Below are 17576 nucleotides of genomic sequence, written 5' to 3' on the forward strand. Positions count from 1 at the left end.
CGCGCTCGCCCGCTCGCAGCGTCTGCTCCTCGCACACATGCGCGCCCCGATCGCGCGGTGATTCACGGCTCGACGACGTCGCGTTTGTTTTCTCATCATTGCGCGACCCGTGTGATCGTCATCACACCGGCGATCGTGCCGCGATAGCAATCGAGACTCTCGGAGATGGATCAGGTGTATTCGTGCCGCCTGTAATCATAATTTGTCGCCGGTGGCGGCGCGGAACGCCGACGCCAGGGCGCCTTGACACGCCAAGCTTCGTCTTCGCCGTCTGTGCGTTGCTCGGGCCAACGTTAGCTCCCGCAGACTGCGCTCGCTCGCCGTGTGGCATCGGGCGACCCTGCGGACTCGTCTGTCTCTCCCGAAACGTGAGCGCTGCCCCACTTAAGTGTCGTTATTCCTTTCGTTTGTTTTTTTCTTGCGCGCATTTCTGTTGCCCTGGTGTGTTGTGAGCGAAGTTGTTCATGCATGTTTACTGCTTCGAAAAGTTTGACGCTTTCCGCCGAGCGCACGAACTTTCCGCACCGTAGGTGCAGCTTTCAGTACAGTACATCATTTTGCGAGACTGATCGTAGCATTTTCGCTGTTCTGTGCACCCGTTGAGAAAACGAGCTGTCAAGCGCTGACTGTTTGGGCACTGCGGGCGTTCGTCTCGCGACGCGCTGCGCACCTTTTGATTTATTCTTTCGTGCGGGTGCACGATCGCGGTGCCCTGCGCGTTCGCAACCAGGCAGGTGCGCGCGTCTTGTCGCGTCGCTGACGCGATCGCCAGCCGCGCGCGCTCCGTTGACCCGCCAGTGCGCGACCTCGCCCCGGCGTGCGTCTTGTTTGGCGTTGGAGCGCCTCGTGGAGACGGTCCCGCCGACTTCTCCAGCTCGCTCCTGGGGTAGCTTTCCTTTATTTTCAAGGCCTGCCAACAGGAATGGCTTCGGCACTCGTGCGACAAGAGATTAGAAAAAAAAAAAGTATTGAACCGATCGACGCGATTTGTCGTCTGCTTCTACCGCGCCGGCTTTCTTGTAAACGCCGAATGCATGCAATCGTTAAATATCTCGCTTTTTGCCTCATCCGTGAAGGACCGTTGTCGCAGCAGCAGGGAAAAAGGAAACAGCCTCACCGGCCGCGTGTGTCCCCTCTCTCTCTCTCTTTCTCTCTCTCACGTCCGGAATTTCAGTTTCGTCTGGTCAACGATACCCTTCCAAGTACTGTGCAAAGAAGTGATGGCGATATGTTCCCGAAACCTGTAAATGCCGCGTCCCCGTCGATGTACTACCATGCATATGCCACGTGGAAGGCCGTTGTTTCCGTCGGTGATAAAAATAATCAAAAGCGGTCGTTTCCTTTTTTTTTCCCGACTTTATCCGTGTTATCGTAGCGCCCCCGTTGCTGCTTGTGCGTGTGTGTTCTTTTTGGACACGCTCGGTGTAACGGCGGTTGGCGGAGTCTGGTCGCCTCCGGAGACGCTTTCGGCTGGCCGCGCGCCTTGATAAGCGCCGTCCACCCACCCTGCCCTCCGGACTCTGTTGTCGCGGTGAACGGCAGACGCTCTTTTGTTTTCCCACGCACGCATACAGCGTCCGTGTCACGTGTCGCCGAACTGCGGCGGAAAAACAAGTCGTGATTACTGCCTGCGTCGCAGCCGCTTGCCGAATCAGCGTCTGGCTTGTGTATATACATCCCGAAGCCGTGCGTGGGCGCCTTACTTTTGCGGCGTGAAAGTAAAGTAGTGCAAATTTTCTTCTGTCTTTTTGTGGAGGGGGGGGGGGGGGAGCTCGCTATAACGCGTGTAGATTGCATTAACGCGCTTACTTGGGCTATTTGGTGCATGTCTGAAGACAACGAGTAACGAACAGCGCTCTACAGCGGGTCGTTACTGAGACATGTAGACGAAGCGCAATGTCGTCTGTGTCAGTCGCGTTCCGTTAGTTGTCCAGCGCTGTCAAAATGTGTAGGTTTCTACCTCGTGTCTGCAGATACCCGATTATGAAGGACAAGCCTGTGTCCGTAAATATAGTTCGATATATCGGGTAATTCGATCTACCGAAGCTAGCCTTTGACGAACTTTTGTGTTGGGTCTATATATATATATATATGGATTTGACCTTTAGTGGCGAAATGAAGCGACGGAGGAATCCATTTATTGAAGACGAAACTACGCGCAGTATGGGCATGCATTGGGCGGCTTCTCGGTGGCGTTCCCGATGCGTTAGGTTGTAACGTGGTGCCTGCATTAATCGGTCCGCATCTCTCGGTGCGAGCTCAGTACCTGTGCGGCACATCCACCGCCGAAAGATGCCTCCTTCAAGCGTCGGGCAGCGGACGCCCCGAATTGGATGCGTACAATCTCCTGTTCGTTATATTGAGGGGCTATACTTTACACGATGGCCGGTCGGTAGGTTTCGCGTGTTCGATATAGCGAATAATTGGCTTTATTCGGGTTGTAATATATATATATATATACTCTCGGGTGAGTCAGCATGTGCGCCTAACAACGAGATACAGGTTTTAATTGTTCATTCCAGCCGACGGCAGCAGCACGGAGTGACGGGATGACTGACTCTTTCTAGGGGAAGGAATTCAGGTTCACTGTGTGTGTTGATCCAGTGAGATCGTTTAGCTTGGGAACACGAAAATAACGCCGTCGAGAGAGAACCTGAGATTATAATAAAGCAGGTGGCGCGGGATCTCCGGGGCACCCCGTCGGGGATTATTAAGAGGAAGCTTTAGCTCGGGTGTTCATACATGTAAAAGGAGAATTCATTTTTTGCGGCAACCGCTGCACCAAATTTGACGAGGTTTGTCGCACTTAAAAGAAAAACCTAAAATCTGGCGACTTTTGGTTTCGAATTTTTAAATTAGGCCGTCAATATTTTATTAAAGATTGGCAAAACTCGAAAATTTTCAGAAAACGAAACTAAGAAGTTTACAACTCTAACTCAGCAATGAAGAAGGATATCACAATTCTGCGAATTGCATCTAATGGTACATCTAAAGCGGACAAAGTTGATATGTTACACATGAATCTGAAAAAAAAAAAATTCAGTAATACGGAAATACAGATTGCGCAGAACCCTTGTACACAACGTAACAAATTCACGTAAGATGTAAAGGGACATATCGAATTTGTCCGCTATCAATGATCTAGTGGATGCCGTTTATAGAACCGCGATATGTGTTCTTGATGCCGAGTATGAATTTGTAAACTTCGTGCTTCTACTTATTTTTCAAATTTCCGAATTTTTCAACATTTGTTAAACAAAATTCAGGACTTGAATCAAAATTCCGCTTCCAACAGTCACTAGAATGTAACGTTCTCTCTCAAATTCAACAAATTTCATTAAAATTGGCCCAGGGGTTATCTCAGAAAAAAAAACGTTTTTGCGTTGTACATGTACTCGAATAGGCCGCGTCGGAGTTGGGCCCGAGCTAAAGCTTCCTCTTAATCGGGGTTCCAGCTTCGGCGTCAATTTCTTTTTTCAACTATTGTCGGCGCTCCTTTGAACTGCAGCCACCGATAGCGTATCTAAATGGGCCGAAGGCGCGTTGCCCACCCAGGGTCGATGAGGAGGCGCGTCGTCGAGAGAAGGACACGAGACGCTCTGCACCCATGGCGCCTTATTTTCGATCGATCGCCTTCGATGTGCGTGTCGGATGATTGATTGGCCGAGGCTATACGGAGCGCAAGGTGGTCCGTCGCTCCACTGAGTCGCTGCGCGCTTGACGTTGATCAAAGTAAATAAATAAATTATGGGGTTTTACGTGCCAAAACCACTTTCCGATTATGAGGCACGCCGTAGTGGAGGACTCCGGAAATTTCGACCACCTGGGGTTCTTTAACGTGCACCTAAATCTAAGCACACGGGTAAAGTTTTTCCATTTCGCCCCCATCGAAATGCGGCCGCCGTGGCCGCGGGATTCGATCCGGCGACCTCGTGCTCAGCAGCCCAAACACCATAGCCACTGAGCAACCACGGCGGGTTTGACGTTGATCAAGTCACGCGAACGTGAAAGCGTTACGAAAAGAGTAATCAATTGAACTTCGCTTTAATAGCGCGTCTCGCGCGTTCAGTTTTGCATTCCGAGCTTGGGAACGCGCAATCTTTTACGCAACGTTCGCCAACACTTTGCGTTCGCCCTCGTAATTGCGTAGAGTTCCGCTACACCGGACGCGGTTGGTTTCGCGTCTGTAGCGGACGCAGCTGGGGACGGAGGAGCGGTTGATTTGTATTCGCCGTGACTGTTACGTCTCGGCGGGGGAAAAAGCAAACAAACAAGCAAAAAAAAAAAAGAAAAACCAGCGCGAGAGAGATTTCGCGCTAGCGTGCGCGCATGGCTTTCATGGAACGCGTTATGTGTTGCTGGCTGTATGCGTGTGTATACGCGACTCCGTTTCGACGCTTCACGCTGCGAGCTCGTTCGTGGTGCGGCGCGGCGGCGTCCAGTAATAAGCACTCGGCCGCGAAAGTTTACGGGACACGACGGGCTCCGCGACGAATGCGCATTTTCGCTGTTTCGCCGTAAGTTCGCGGCGCTTCTGATTTGACGAAGCGCTGTGCATGCAGGTCGCGGGAATCGCTGCAGATTGAGACTTTGGATTCGGGGCCGATGTGCCGAGGCACCGTGGCGACTAGCTCGTAACAGCGCTCTTAACTAGCTCATAGCAGCGAAGCTGTTCTTCGCGAATTGGGAGAGGGAAAATACGCTCAACTCTGCAGCCCTTATGGGAGCACGGCGCAGCGTACTGGGGATGGGGGCGGGGAATGAAAGATGAGAGGATAGAGGGGGAAAGGGTGAGTAGGTTTCAGTCAGCATACGTCAGCATCATCCAGGGTCGATGGCCGGCGCGCGAGGCAGAGGCCATGGGAGGCCGAAGTCTATGGAGAGCTAGTTCCCCCAGGATCGTGTCCGTGTGTCCACACAACACTCGAGCAAATTGTCCTCCGGCGTCCGCGTCAGACGCCACCTGCGTTTTCGTCTCCTGTTATTCGCGAATGCTCTGTAGCTCTCAATCTAGTGTAGGTATCATCAGAATCCTTCCATGTTGTCCAGAGTCCTTCCGCATGGAAGGACTCTGGTATCATGGAAAAGTAGTCATAGCGGAGTCGGTCGCTAAGACGACTCTACACCGAGTTTCATTTACTTGTCATAGTTACTCCACGGTGAAGGTGTTGTGAGCGTTACGGAATTCCCGTCTGCTGTCGATACAAGGCCGTCTGCGGAGGGAGTGTGGTTACAGAAAACGGCTGTAGCTCTTGCTTTATCGAAACTGTCCCTCGAAACAAATTATATGACAATTAACCGCTGAGACGACTGTAACGTTACGCCGAGTTTCGTCTACTTCTCGTAATTACGTAGTTGACCAGCGAAGTTGTAAATATTGTGGAATTCCCGTCTGCCACGCGGGGGTACTTGCACGCGTAAAAGAATAAGAATAAATCACTTCACAGTCAAAAGTTGTATTTGTTGTCTGTGCCCTTGAATAATAATAATAATAATAATAATAATAGTAGTACCTATATATACATAGATGCGTCGATTGAGGTGGACACCACAGCTTCGCTGCTCATCCTTCTTCACAGAGTGGAAGGGCTGATGATTTTCCTGTTTTTCACGCAAATCCCGTGTCCCGTAATCTTTCGCGTCCGACTGCACTGTACTCTGTATAAGTTGCGCCGTGTGTGTATGCGCTCGTGCTGAGATTGTACGCACGGTCTTGGGCTCGTTTAATTGAGCGTACATCGAGCGTGTACCCTCCCCGTTAGCTGACGCAAGACGGGGGGAGGGGGATAATTGGATATCGCTGCTCGGGAAAGACGTCTTTGGTCCTATCTGTGCGGTGAATATACATACGATAAAGCTGGTCGACTACGGAGTCTGCACGGCGGTTAACCGTTCGCAGGAGTCGCGCATATATATGCGAAGCTGTGGCCATCGGGGCTTTCTTCTATTCCAGAAGGATGGTTTGTTGATCAACGATGTTGGTATACTGCGTTCGTGAGGTAAGCGGCGCGAAAGGCTTCATACGTCGGAAAGGCAGGCGAATGCAGAGTGGATTGTCAACCGAAGTTTTTTTTTTCCTTTTTTTACTAAAGTCACCCTAGTTTACACCGGAACGAAACACACGGCAGATGGGGGAAAATATTGAAAAATATTTTTGTTTGTTTGCTCTGTGTCCTTCAGAATGCAGTTAGTTTCTCTTACTCTCTCTCTTACCTTTTTTATTTTATTTATGTCACATTGTTTATTTTATTTTGTTTTTTTTTCTTTATTGACAGACAGCCGGTGTCTGGAACACAGACGTCGTCAAAAATCAGTGACGCCACAGACACGCATGCGATGCGCGTCGCCTGCTGTCTTTCACTTTGTCGTCTGCGCCTGCTCATACGAAGCGTTCGCTGTCGTGCGAGATTGAGCGTTTTCAGTAAGTGTACGCTTAGTCGAGGTGTTTTTTTTTTTTTTTCTCTCGAGAAGCGCAGCTGTATAGCTTCCGAGAAAGGATCGCTAAAAGGGAGGGGGGTTTCCACCGCCCGGCGAGGCATCGAACGGCAGGTGCATCGCCCCGTCTGCAGACGCGCTAAATCCAGGCCGGCCGAGGGGTGCGGGGGGCGGAGCGCGGGGGGGGGGGGGGGGGCGCTGAGCTGACGCAACACAGGTGTGCGCGCTCGCTTCGGACGCAGCGGCAGCGGGGGCAGCGCAACCGCGACCACAGGTGATGCAATTCAAGTTGCTTACACGCATGCATCCATCTGTATGTATGCATTCATACACGCGCGTGCGCGCGTTGTGTTTTGTGTGTGTGTGTGTGTGTGTGTGTGCGTGTGTGTGTGTGTGTGTGTGTGTGTACACCATGCGTTTCGAAAACGGCGCTAGATCTCGCGCCAGTGAAATAATTCGCGACGATCTGCCGATGGCTTTGCCGGGGGTATCCGATGTGAAGTTGTTTTCCTTTTTTTTTCTCTCTCTCTCTCTCTTCGCATTGAACGCGCCGCGTGTGTGTCGTTTGAGAACGCATCGTTGGAGGAGAGCCATGGGAACGGCCCCTCGCGCGCTCGACTCTGGAACAGGCGTCGTCCGGGTTGGGCTGTGTGTAGATGAACCGGAACGTTAGGCAAAATGCCTACTTGTTGCTTATACGTTCTTGCCGGGCCTGCTTGGTACGCAAGCACGAACCGTGGGTCTGGAAACATTTCAGTGGCATTTTTTATTCTGCAAACGTCTGTTACCGTGTTAGTGCTCTTATATTCGACTTTCAAAGCTTGAAAAATGCCTTTTCCCGCGTCTTTGTCCTCGTCTTATCATGTTTCTAGTGTTATCACTCGCTGGGTAGCGTGGCTGAAGGGAGTCGATTATAACCACGGACACTTTGCCGGTGTAGCGGGCTGCAGTTAAGAGCTCTGCAGCAGACGAACGCATCGCTTTGAGAATTGGGCTCAAATTGCACTGCGTGCGACGATACACTTGGTGGGCATCACAGAGTTTCTCATTCTAACACATAGGGGGAAATCTGGCGCCACCGTCTATGGGAGTTTTTCAAGGGGCCGGCACCGTGCGCTGTCATGCGAATGACGGTATATGTGTCTGCGAGGCTTGTGTTGGCTGGTGTTGCAAGATGTTACGTCTAAAACGTGTATATGGCTACACAAGTAACGCGTTCTTAAAATAAAATCTTCATAGAAGGTTTTTATGCACTCGTAATACGTCTCCAAATGATGTTCACTCACCTACAATGCATAACCGTGCCAACAGACGACAAGAACAGATTCCAAACTGTTCCAAAGCATGCGCGAATCTTGTCTGTCATCCAACTTCAGCGGTCCGCTGATGCTTGTTACATTTCATCTAATCGTACTTGCAATAACAAGTTCTCATAATTAAACAAGAGTTGTTTTTGTGTAATAATAAAGCTAAAGCAGCGTTTCGCATGCCGTTTTATAGTAGAAGATGGATCATTGTGACAGACGGCGTGGTGCTTGTCTTCAAGGTGTCCTGGCTCTCCGAGAACGGTGCCAGTCCGAAGTCGCAACATACCGTCATTTCCACGTATACCACAGCGCAGCAGCGCCAGATTTTCCTCTAGGTAATATAGTGAGAAACTCTATGGTAAGCATGGAGGAAACAAAGCGCAGGAGAGCACGAAGTTGTTGGAGAAAGTGTGGCACAAATCACGTGCTGTTTTTTTTCTTTTTCGCAATGGAGCACTACATGGACTGGTACTCCAAACGTCAACATTGCCATAGCAGCCGCGCTCCTGAAGCTCTCGCTGGTGCTCTCAGCCTCTGAAAAGTGAGATAAGGTTTCTCGGTCCGTGCCAGAAGTTCTTACTGGCGAATATTCAGCGATTCCAGTGGGCATTGGTTCGTCCAACATTCCCAAGTGCCGCTAACTTCGGTGGCTGTTGAGCGTTCCCTTCCTGCTATGTATACAAACTAATATTCAGCGAAAAAAAAAAAAAGAAAAGGAAGGCGCAACATGACAAACCTCAATATCTTGAGATTGTAAATTGTTCGCCACGGCTTTCACGACTATTCTCGTTTTGTCTGGTCACACTGAATTTCAGAAGAAGAAACTTTATTGGAGAATGGTCGGCCAGTTTTTTTGTTGTGGTGGCCTCAGGTGGTGGCTCGAAGTCCTTGGACTTGGGCGGCATCTTCGGTTTGCCGGACGGCCCAGAGTTTGTCTGCCAACTCTGAGACTTTTGAGAGCCGCCTCCCAGCGGCGGCGACTCCCACAGCCGGGGCGGCGTCGGGAAGAAGCGAGCTCGAGGCTTCCCGTTCTCTGGCAACGAGCGCGATTACGGACGCGTCGCGAACGGAGGTGGTTTCATTACCGTCGCTGCCGGCAGATTCCCAGAGCATGTGTCGCAGCGTTGCTCTCTGTCCGCAAGCATTAGACGCATCTGTTGGATATAAACACGGGTAGAAGTGATGTAAGACGGCGGGGCTAGGGTAGGTGTGTGTCTGGAACACGCGTAAAGTTACGGCCTCGTTCCTGTTTATCGTGCGGTGGCGGGAATGTGCGTCTTTCGAGTCTGTCGTGTTGGGCGAGGTCTCTGAACGTGGTTAGGCGATCGCGCCCCACGCCCACTGTGATTCTTGTTGCCGCATTTCTGTCGCAGTGTCCCGATCCGGCAGATCCGATGCCCCGCTCTCGGGGGCGGAGGCGGCGGCCACATAATCAGCGGCGGCTCGGCGTGCGAGACCTCGAGCCGTGGCGTGGGCCGCCTCGTTGCCCGCGAGCGGGACATCGGTGTGTGCCGGAGTCCAGAGGAGGAAGACCGTGGAATTTTGGTGTTGCGAGGGCGATGACGAGTCGCCGTCGTCACGAATTTGGAGTATGCGGGCCGCTTCCCGCGAGACGCGACCGCGCCCGATGCATCGGATTGCAGCCTGCGAGTCGCCGATCACGATCGCAGCGTTCGGCACCGCGGCGAGTGCTAGTGCTGTCGCGGCTTCTTCGGCCGCCTCGGTGTGTCCCGTGGTCACCGTGGCGCTCGCGAGGCACTTACCCGTGCGGTCTACAACCGCGATCGCGTGTGCGCTTCTTCCTTCTCCATACCTCGCGGCGTCTACGCACACCGCCTCGTTGCTGTCGCCAAACTTCTCCTGAAGGTCGCTTGCTTGTTTGTTGCGTCGGGTGCATGTTCTTGGGAAGCGGCGAGATGATCAGGCGGTTCGGGACCGAGGCCGGAACCGCGGTCTTTTCTCCATGCTGAGTGTGGTACGTGATGCCGAGCGACTCGAGTATGCGTCGACCTGTCTTTGACTTCGGTAATCGTTCGTATTGCGCAACGTCGTGCGCCTCGATTAACTCTTCAAGTGAGTGGTGAAGTCCGAGCTCTAGCAACTTGTCGGTGCTCGCGTTGAGTGGAACGCCGACCACCCTCTTGAAAGCCTTTCGTATCACGTATTCGACCTTTCTTTTTTTTTCGGACCCTAACCACTTCAGGTAGGGGCAACATACCTTATGCGGCTTATCGCGTACGCCTGCACGAGACGGATCGCGCAGTCTTCACGCATACCATTGCCAGACAAATCTTGTAACACGCAACTTGCCTTATGCCGTCTTTCATTTGTTTCTTCCTTCAAGAAACAAATGAGTTTCCTAACACCGGGGTCTTCGTATTCTGCATATTAATCTTCACCCCCCACTCTCACACCTTCTCTGTTAAGGTCCTCAATCATTTGTTGCAATTTGTCCCCAGCGTTCCTGAACAGGACAATGTCATCTACAAACCGAAGATTGCTGTGATATTCGCCGTTGATTCTCACGGTTAAGCCTTCCCATTTTAATAGCTTTTATACTTTTTCTAAGCATGCAGTGAATAGCATTGGACCGTCTGAGTCCTTTTCTTTATAGGTATATTTCTACTTGTGGAGAATCAAAGTAGCTGTGGAATCTTTGTGGATATTTTCCAAGATATTCAGGTATCCTTTCTACACTCCTTGATCACGTAATGTCTCCACGACTGCTGGTATCCCTACTGAATGAAATACCTTTTCGTAATCTATGAAAGCCATATAGAGAGGCTGATTGTATTCTGCGGATTTCTCGATTACCTTATTGATGACGTGGATGTGATCCATTGTAGAGCGTCCCTTCCTGAAGCCAGCCTGTTCCATTGGTTGACTAAAGTCAAGTGTTGCCCTTATTCTATTGGAAATTATTCTGGTGAATATATTATGCAATGCTGGAAGCAAGCTAACGGGCCTATACTTTTTTCAATGCTTTAACGTCTCCCTTGTTGTAGCTTGGCATGAGACATTTAGTATAAAGGGCCGCAAGCTTTTCAGGCACGATGTCTCCTCCATCTTTGATTAAATTGATTCCATCTTCTCCTGCCGCTTTTCCTCGTTTCACGTCTTGCAAAGCCCTGCTAACATCATCGTTATATATATTATACGGTCTTTAAGTGAACACTTTTAAATGAAATGGCTGTGGCAGATAGCGCAATTCTAGTCCATGAGTTGGTCTACTCGAAGAGGCGGGCATTACTTGCACAAAAAATTGAAATGCATATTTGACTAATTAACGTAAATTTACCAAATAAGTTAACTGATCAGTTTATGGCACATATTGCAATTTATAAATTCTGGCGGGTCACACCGCAATCCTTATCGACTTGAATAAAATTGTGTGGACGACACCATTTACGAGATATGCGCCGTCATCCTTTGCGGTAAAAATGCATTGTCGTGCCACTTAAACGTCGTTTTATGCATTGAAGCACAAAAGGAACCGGAAAGCCAATGTATTTCTCCTCAACGTTTTGGAATTAACATCCCGAAACTGGTTTCATCCTGAGAATTCGTTCCAAGTGGATGCACCTTCTGAACTCCCTGGCTAGAATGTGTAAATTGCAATATGTGTCATAACGTCAAAGAACCCCAGGTGGTCCACATTTCCGGAGTCCCCCACTACGGCGTGCCTCATAATCAGAAATTGGTTTTGGCACGTAAAGCCCCATAATTTAATTTAAATCAATATGTGTCAACGTAATTAGTTGAAAGCCTAATTAGTGAATTATTGATTCTGCGATTGTGCATTTCAAATTTTTGTGTGATGTCCGCTTGTTCGAGTAGACCAGCTCATCGACTAGAATTGCGCTGTCTGCTACAGGCAATTTAAAAACAAATGGAAAGTGTTAGCTGAAATACCACACACACACACACACACACACACACACACACACACACACACACACACACACACACACACACACACACACACACACACACACACACACACACACACACACACACACACACACACACACACACACACACACACACGCACGCACACACACACACACACACACACACGCGCGCACACACGCGCGCACGCGCGCACACACGCGCGCACGCACGCGCACACGCACACACGCGCGCACGCACACACACACACACGCACACACGCGCGCACGCACACACACACACGCACGCACACACACGCACGCACACACACACACGCACGCACACACACACACACACGCACACACACACACACGCACACACACGCGCACACACACATATAGGGACATCCAACGCACATTTTGGAATCTATGTGTGAAGCAAGGCAGCGTAGAGCGATTTAGCTACCCGTCCCCTCACATCGGCAGGACGCGGAAACCCTCCACCACGTGATACGCGCTACCGCGGAGATTACACACGTTCTCCGGGGGATCAGCCCAGTCTCGCGGTGGCTCGCGGAGCGGGCGCTGGCCCAGTTCTTTCCGTCGCGCTATGGATCGTCTCCATGCAGGGGGCCGGGCCACCTCGTTCTCCGAGCAGACGTTGCAAGCCCCCCTGCCCGCAAACAAGACGCATATAGAAAGTCCCGTTTTAATAAAGGAACAACGCGCTTGAAGGTTGTGCATTGGTTGCGCCGGGGATATTTAGGTATCGCTCGCCATTTGACCGCGTAATTCCGCACGGAACAGAGCCGGCAAACCGGCACATCCGTGAGGGTGTGTATAGTACAGATAGGGCTGCACGCTATTCGTTACACTAGTGGAGTCCCGGTGTATGAGCTATACGGTATAATGCTTCCCCTGGAAAGCTTCGCTTTGAAAAGTGCTCGTCCGTAGCTTTCAAAACGTTCGGGCAGAATTAATCCACAGTCCGTTCCACTACCGCGTCGCTCATATGTATCGCACTGCAGTGGAGCTTCGGGACGGTAAACCGTGCGACGTTTAAAATGTCAGCGGGTGCGCCCTCTGTCCGGGGTGGGGTTGGGGGGAGAGGGGGGGGGGGGCGTATAAGCCACGCGTATAAAGAGCGTATGAGCCACGTTCGGTATATAGGCTCTGCGCATGCGCATTGCCGTCGATGCCGCTGGGTGCGCTAAGCCGCTTACCTCCGCTACCGTGAAAACAATTTGGGGACAGTATATAGGCCGCTAGAGTTCTGTATATAGTTGCGGAAGCAGGAATCTTGTATAGCGTATGCGCGAGAAATAGCCTCGACAATATTGCGCGTGCCTAAATTCAAGGTGTGGTCCGATTCTTACGCATGCGGGGCTGATGGCATATATACGACAACTTTCGGTCCGACCCGCTGCGGTGTAGCTTAGCAGCTATGTGGCGTTGCGCCGCTAAGCTTGGGGTCGCTTATTCGACCCCGACTGCGTTTCGACTCGCTCACTTTAAAAAACCCACACCAGGTCAAAATTAATCTGGAATCCCCCCCGCCCCCCCCCCCCCTCCACTATGTGCGGCGTGCCTCGTTGACCGTATTCTGGTTTCCGCACGTACAGAGCCCCGGATTTTTTTTTTTTTTACTTTCGGCCCACTGTTGTTCAAAACTACCCTACGGACACGCGGTCGAGCAATTGCCAAACGAGGAGCTATAGGTTCTGCAGCTTGGGCCGTCAGTCGTGAGGAAAGAAGAGAAAGACGTTTATTTTTTCCCTTTTTTTTTGGCAACGATCAGATGAGCGTCGTTTGTTTTGGGCCGCGCTGGCACGTCCGAGTAAAATGTGACGCAAGGGTGCAATAACGTTTACGACGGCATGCACCCGCGCGTATAGACGCGAAGGCCGACACTCGACCGTTCTCGCTTCCTCGTCTCGTGACGTGACCGCGTGTGCGCCCGCAGCTATACCGTGGCCTCTCCCCGCTTTGGTCCCACGTTCGGTGGCCTCGGGCGTGCCATTAGAGAGCTTTAGTTTAGGGGACGCAAGCGGCTTGCGTACGCGAGAGCTAGGGGCGACGGTACTGCGCATGCGCTGACACAGACGCAGGGGTCTGCGCATGCGCATTGCCGTCGCCCCTAGTTCTTGCGTACGCTAGCCGCTTGCGTCCCCTAAACTAAAGCTCTCTATTACGCGTTCATCAACGTTGCTCGGACGGCGCAGCGGCCGGCGCGTCGTTAAGCCTCGCTCGCTGTGATTGCGACTCGCTGAGTTCGATCAGCCTAATTGCCCGGTGGTCTCGCGGTATGCAAACTTGGCGCGTGTGTTGCCCAAATCCCGATCGCGCGTTTTGCCCGATTCCCATGGCGGATTCCCGAGAGATAATGGCCGAGGGCTTCACTGTAGATTGATGTACCGTCTGTTTCGCGTTATAGGCTCACGGAGGAAGCGCGAACTCCGTTCCGCATATGAAGAAAAATGTGAGCAACTTGTTCTGGCCGCAAGTATAGTACATTTCTACTAGAAACAACAACAAAATTTTTTTGAGCAGTAATAAATTAGCGTAGTAACTAAGTGGTTTCCATGTGAGAAAACACTATACTTCCAGCACCTACAAATCCCGAGTTATACATTGTCTGAAAAAAAAAAAAGCCTTAAACGCCGCGTGACAGGCTACTTTTTTCAACCTTCGTTGAACGATCACGCTTTCTTTTGAGAATTCCCGTTCATTGCGTGCGTTCTTTCCTTTTTTTTCCCTCTAGAATATCTACCTGCGGCACGTGACACAGCAGTTGCTTTTGCAAATTCTTTTAGCTGTTTATTCAGTCAGTCAGTTGCCTACTTTGTCTTTCGCATAAGCGGTGCAGATTGACGAGGACGTGCCCAAATTATCGTTGTCCTGTACTGGTAATCGATCAGTATAGCAATCTTAGTTAAAAGCGACGCCCGAGAAAAAAAAAAAAAGATACGATTAACGGCGTTAGCGAATTTCGCTCCAGCAGTACACCGAAACCGTGCATCCCTCGCCGCGGAAGCCGCGCAATATATACGCGTGTACGAAGGACGGGTGGCGACGCCGCTTCCAATTTCCCGCTCCAGCTTGCCGCGCACGACGTCGTAGATTTCTGCACTATATATATATATATATGTCCTGTTTGTTTGTATTGTTAAGACGGATCACGCATTGCATTGCAAGGACAATAAATAATAAAGTCGTGACTCAGTCTAGAGAGTTTAGGTGAGTTCCCTCGCTGCGGAGCTGTCACAACACAAAGTGCTTCGTACGAGGAAAATACTTCCGAAATCTGTGACGTCGTCCCAACGCACCGCCGCTGACGAGCTGTACGGACGCTCACTTCGAAAGAAAAACGTAAGTTCGCCTCGGTCCCTTCACTTTCGTCCGCCAGTAATCGGCCCCCTTTCGATCGAATGAATGGGAATGGAGCTTTGAAAGAATATTTTCGCGGCGTAAATTGATTTAGTGTTTGTTTACCTTTAACGTTCCCTATGGCCATACAATCTGGATTGTGGGAGAACGCCGTGGGGTGATTGATATATCGTTTCGAACGTGAACCACGCGCTTGGGGTCTGCGTTTTCGTATGTCACCCTCATCGGTGTGTGGTTGGGGATCGAGCCCCCGACCTCTTTAGGGTCGCCGTTCCGAAGGCCCGTGTCGCCTGCTGCTTGCCGCGGATGCTACCGGACCTGATCGTGCCGTAGCCAGGCGATCACGCAACGTCTTTCTTTGGCTTTCTTTCTTTCGCAAATGCGCCTGGGGATTGAGTTAAATTCTTGGGTTTTATACGTGCCAAAACCACGATATGATTATGAGGCATGCCGCAGTGGGTGGGCAGTTCTTTAACGTGTACCTAATGCATGCTGCACGGGTGTTCTTTTTTTTTTTAACCATTTCGCCCTCATCGAAATGCGGCCCGGATTTGAACGCGCGACCTAGGGCTTATAGCAGCGCAACACCAAAGCCACTATGCGCGCCATCACGGCGGATGTGCCTGTGGGTGATGTCTCCTAGCTCGCGCAGTGAAAAAAAAAATGCAAGGAAAAAAGAGAAATGCTACCAGCTGGGGGTGGCTGCCACTCTAATGACTCTGCTGCCTGTATACAAATATGTGGGCTGTTGCGAAAAAGGCCGAACCGAACGGCGTTGCATCGAAGCTTCGACTACAGTTCTTTCCAGCCTCGTCTCCCTGTTACATGGGACACAATGAACGCTTGCGTCCCCCCCCCCCCCGTGTGTGCCCCTGCGTGCGTGCTTTTTCTTTTTTTCCTGAACTCGTGCCGCCACATCTCAATTACATCGATTGTCCGTAAGCGTGCCTTAAACGTGGCAGTCTGGCGCAAGAACCGCGGCGAATAAAGTGAGACTTGCATGTTTCTGAACATATGCGCTTGAGCCATACATATATACTGGATGTCCTAGCTAACTTTAGCCATAGTTTAAAAACGTGCCGAGGCACACTGAGACGATGCGACCAAATTCAAGTTGCTGTCTATTGTATACGGAGTAAGCCGCACTATTTTTTTTTGTTCTGCTTAATTGCGTAATTAGTCAAGATTGATTAACCAACTTCGAAGGAAAAGAAGTTAGGCAAAACAAATCACATTGAAAAGTTGTAGTGCGCTTTGCAAAACGTCCAATTAGACACGTTTCCCACTTCCTATCTATTACGCATTAGTGTATTCCCGCTTACTGCAGACTCCCGCTAAATACAAAAAAATGGTACCACGTGACACGTCCGCTTGCGCGCCGTGATTGCATTGCTCCCAAGCGTTCCGCGCGCAAACGAACATAGCATTTGGCCGGGTGTGCTGCCGCTGCTTATCGCTATCGTAAATCGCGCAGCCAACGCCTGCGTCACTGCCCTGTCGCCTTTTAAGCGGCAGCGCGTCCTGCTAGATGCTGTGTACGCCTGTACGAGGAATGTTTGTGAGCTCTGCAATCAGGACGCGCAAGCGGGCATGTCGCCTGGTATTTTTATTATTTCGCGGGCGTCTGCTGTAAGCGGAAAAACAGTTAACGCGTAATAGATAGAAAGCGGGAAACGCGTCTAATCGGACGTTCTGCGAAGCGCTCTACAGCTTTTTAATTGGAATTGTCTGCCTAACTTCGTTACTTTCGAAGTTGGTAAATAATCTTGACTAATTATGCAATTAGGCACAGTGCAAAAATATAGTGTGACTTACTCCATATGCAATAGTCAGCAACGTGCATTTGGTCGCGTCGTCTCAGAGTGCATCGGCATATTTTTAAGCTCTGACTAAAATTAGCTGGGACACCCTGTGTATATCCGAAGTCGTATATTGTGTAACCGTTGGGTAATAGTGTCTTCTCGAAAAAAAAAAAAAAATGTTCGTCGCCGTGTATGCATACCTTAGCGGCGTTCTGCTGCTTGAGCATCGGGGTGGCGTGTTCGATTGCCGACCCCAGAGATTGGTGGCGCAACCCACCGCCCCGTTCCAAAGGGGACTCTCATAACATACATCCATCCATCCCGGAGGCTGCTTTCGGATGGCGATGCAAAAACGCCCTCGTCTGCTTCTCGCGGTGGCTGAGGTGCGCTACTTGCCAGTGTGAAGGCTCTATCGCTAGCCATCTCGCGTTTATCGTAATGAGTGAAATGCTGGTGTTAACGTTACGGGCGGCGGCAGGATTTCTAAAGCGATCGGCAAGCGGCGGGGTTTCCTAACGCGATGCCATTGAGCCCCCCCCCCCCCCCCCCCCGGGCCGTGTCGCAGAACATCCGGCGTCGTCCGTCGTTTCGGCAAAAATAATTTCGAACCGCGCATACCCAACCGCGACGCCAGGCCCCTCCATGTAGCGCGAGGAAGTTATTACTGAACCAATTGAATTTCTCAAGGTAAAATACGCCAGGTAAAGTCGTAAAGTACGACTTATAAACTACAGACGTGGTAGCGTCGGATTGTAATT

The 17576-nt window shown here is 50.8% G+C and overlaps 1 protein-coding gene across 4 annotated transcripts in view; it reads left to right on the plus strand.

The window, feature by feature from the left end:
- Positions 1-17576, plus strand: part of LOC135909456 (E3 ubiquitin-protein ligase RNF19A-like) — a 124985-nt gene that overhangs the window by 924 nt on the left and 106485 nt on the right. Inside the window, exon 1 of one of the 4 annotated variants that reach the window (XM_065441439.1) lies at positions 58-368. The exons of the other annotated variants lie outside the window; for them this stretch is intronic. The gene's annotated coding sequence lies outside the window, so the exon portion shown is untranslated. Of the gene's footprint in view, positions 1-57; positions 369-17576 lie in introns of those variants that run through there. 4 annotated transcript variants of the gene reach the window in all.

Source organism: Dermacentor albipictus, chromosome 3 (assembly GCF_038994185.2).
Source record: "Dermacentor albipictus isolate Rhodes 1998 colony chromosome 3, USDA_Dalb.pri_finalv2, whole genome shotgun sequence".
NCBI lineage: Eukaryota > Metazoa > Arthropoda > Arachnida > Ixodida > Ixodidae > Dermacentor > Dermacentor albipictus.